The sequence below is a fragment of the Nannobrachium achirus genome, assembly GCF_963921795.1.
Source record: "Nannobrachium achirus genome assembly, chromosome: 9".
Classification (NCBI taxonomy): Eukaryota; Metazoa; Chordata; class Actinopteri; order Myctophiformes; family Myctophidae; genus Nannobrachium; species Nannobrachium achirus.
In genome coordinates this window covers 48,450,439-48,454,024 of record NC_137818.1, presented here as the reverse complement: position 1 = coordinate 48,454,024, position 3,586 = coordinate 48,450,439, and positions in this window count along the sequence as shown.

Below are 3,586 nucleotides of genomic sequence, written 5' to 3'. Positions count from 1 at the left end.
CTATTTTTCAATAGCTAAAGTATAAACTAATTCCAGGCCTAATGAGGTGGTCTCTCAAAGTGTCCAGCAGAGGGTGCTGTTGAGTGGCCCAGCAGCCCTTCTCCTCCACAGCTAAGACCCAGATAGAATCTTCAGTCAACATCAGAAGCTGCTCTGCTTTGATCCATTTTTAATGGCACCAATATTGCACAAGGTTAACGTCTCTCTCTGAGTGCTTTGAAATGGCAATTTACATTAAGGAGCCAAACGAGCTGCTGTCTTATTTAAAGGGCTTGCATACAGTATGAGGCAATATCTGAGAACTTGACAAACGTGTGTGCATGTGTGTGTGTGTGTGTGTGTGTGTGTGTGTGTGTGTGTGTGTGTGTGTGTGTGTGTGTGTGTGTGTGTGTGTCTGAGTTTGCTTTTCTGCACAAATTGTGCACAGGTGAGGTGACAACTTTTATATGGTTGATTGAATGCTGAGGATGCATCATGATGGATCATGGGGAGAGTGTGTGTGTGTGTGTGTGTGTGTGTGTGTGTGTGTGTGTGTGTGTGTGTGTGTGTGTGTGTGTGCGTGCGTGCGTGCGTGCGTGCGTGCGTGCGTGCATGCGTGTGTGCGTGCGTGCGTGCGTGTGTGTCTGTGTGTGTGTGTGCGTGTGTACGTTCTTGTTTTACTATGCTTGTGAGGAACAAATGTCCCGTGCACGTATGAGAATTTGAGAAACAGACGTTGTGAACGGCCCTTTTGAATTACAACTGGGAAAGATTCAGGATGGGGTTAGGTTTACACATTTAGAGTTTAGATGTGTTATATAGAGTGATAAAAATAGCTGTGCTGCGACACGTTGTGAGCTTGTAGAACGGCTATTTTCTGGTTGGTTTATGGGAAGGGGTTAAAAATCGCAATATATATATATATATATATATATATATATATATATATATATATATATATATATATATATATATACATATATATATACATATATATACATACATACATATATATACATATATATATATATATGCACCTGCACAGGGGACCTCCCGGAAATGCTGATCTCAAAGTTGGGATGTCTGGCATGTATCCATGCATAAGCGAACATACCAGCGGTCTTCTGGATGACCGGTGTTAATCTAATGAATCGATCTACAGAAAACGGAACAAGGCATCGGCCTCTCGGAGCGATCCATTCTCCCCCCTGGATGAAACACGATACCTCGGAGAGATGTTCGAGTTTAAAAAAAAATTACAATCATAATCCGCCAAAGCGAAAATGAAAATGGTTTAATTCCCCACCCCTCCCTCAAATCCCTCTCCATGGAAATGAAGCGTTTCACATGCAAATCGCTTCACAGAGATTGGTTTTCGTTAACATATGCTGCGTGTTGATCTAACAAAACAGCCTTTCTGACACGCACACGCACATTTATGTTTGATGATATTTCACAATTTAATTACAAACGTATGTTAACGTCATTAGCCCAGGTGTCCCTATTTTGGGCAGATCCATTAAGCTTATAGATCAGATTTGTGCGATTTGCCACACGACAAAGAACGCCGCGCTTTAAGTGGTCACAAAAATGTCCCACCCTCTAATTTATTCATTTATTTTTTTTACACATAATGGTGGTTATTACATGCTCAAAAATTCGAACAAACGCATAAATGATGGTTGAGGCTGATGAGCGGAGTTCACCATGTCCATGTGTTAACTCTCAAATACCTGGAACGCGTTAGATTTGAACCACTTTAACCATTATTTTATGCTTTAACTATTGAAAAATAGCAGATATACAAGCTCGCAGCGCGGCACAGAGTGCCGCGCTGCGAGCTTGTAGATCTGCAATTTATTTTAAATCATGAAAATGTGTGCAAGTCTTTGAATATCTTTGACCCGACTTCTAAATCCTTCCTCTGAATCAGTGGTTCTCAAACTTCAAGGACCCCCAAAATTACATTTATTTGGCCGCCGACCCCCATCTCAAAATATGTTGTTCCTGGGACCCCCCTGAAGCAGAGATTTGAGTTACAAAAGTCTGCTTTGAAAGATACATATTGAAAAATGTGCACACATTTTCGCGACTTTTCAAAAATAGCAGATCTACAAGCTCGCAGCGCGGCACTCGGTGCCGCGCTGTGAGCTTGTATATCTGCTATTTTCCACTGGTTAAAGCATTCAATAATTCTAGGCCTAAATGGGTTAATGAGTGAAATAGTTACCCTGATTATTATGACTGACATCATCAGTCATCCTCTGATTAAGATAATCAGGTTAAAGCGTTTGCATGGCAGGTAGAACGTGGTGATCTGTGACACCGGCTGGGACGTGACGGGAATGGCTTGTCCCCGTTCTCTCCCACAGTCAACAGACAACACATTGATTAGGCTGGCAGACAGTGTAAATGTTGTGTGTGTGTGACTGTGTGTGTGTGTGTGTGTGTGTGTGTGTGTGTGTGTGTGTGTGTGTGTGTGTGTGTGTGTGTGTGTGTGTGTGTGTGTGTGTGTGTGTGTGTGTGTGTGTGAGAGAGTGTGTGTGCAGTCATTCGATAAGACCCTATGTGGTGTTAAGGTAATCAAACAGACCAAGGGCACCACACTGTGGGACACAGATTTTCAAAGAGGGAGCCGTGGCCATTATATATTTTTTGCTACCATAGGTTGCAGTTTAGTACCAGAACCGCCACATCTTGACCGTATCTATTATGTCTTTTTTGTTGATTGACTCTCACGCTCTGCTCACAACTAGATCTGCTATTTTCACAATAGAACTGTGTTATACAAAGTGTAATGCCTCAACTCTTAGTGCTCGTCCCCCTAGTTAAAATATGATTATTTTGGGGGCCGCGGCCTGAAGAGGTTGAGAACCACTGGCCTAGAACACAGAACATAATGGCCTTGGGTTAGCATCTCTACTGGCTCCAGATCAGCCCTCAGGCTACAGGAAGTAACGAACGACCCTGCACCAGGCCTGGGGCTACGATCTGACACAGAGAGGGCAGAGCTGTCCATTTAACTGAGAGTGAACAACGGCCCGGTCCATTTGGAACGGGTCCATTTGGTTCTCTCTCAGAGTTAGTTTAACTAACAGTGCATGGGGATTTTACTGTGCATGGGGTATGTTATTTCCTTGCACGGGAGGAGGATCCACTTTCCTCGTCACGGTCAGTTTATCCGACTCGGCCCATGTGTCACTTGTGAGTCACAGTGTGTGCGGACTGGAGCCCACCCAGCGTGGGAACTGTCTCATTCACAGTCACACTTACATCAGATCCAAACACCCTCTGCAGTGCAATTGTTCCGTCATCCTCTGACTCAGAAAGGGAGCTTCACTCTCTTCTAGTGATGGGACGATAAGCGATATTATCGTTTATTGTGATAAAAAACACTCGCAATAATCGTATCGTGGAGATTTAATGTATTGTGATATCGTCCTCCGTCATGCTCTGGGATCAATTCACCTTTTATTTGCCGAGCTGCATATGGTACCACAAAAACCTATAATAAACTATACTTGGTAAAAGGTACTTTTACCAAGTATAGTATAATATACATACTTGATACAGTCTTTTTTTTCACTCTCTATCAAACGTCTTTGCC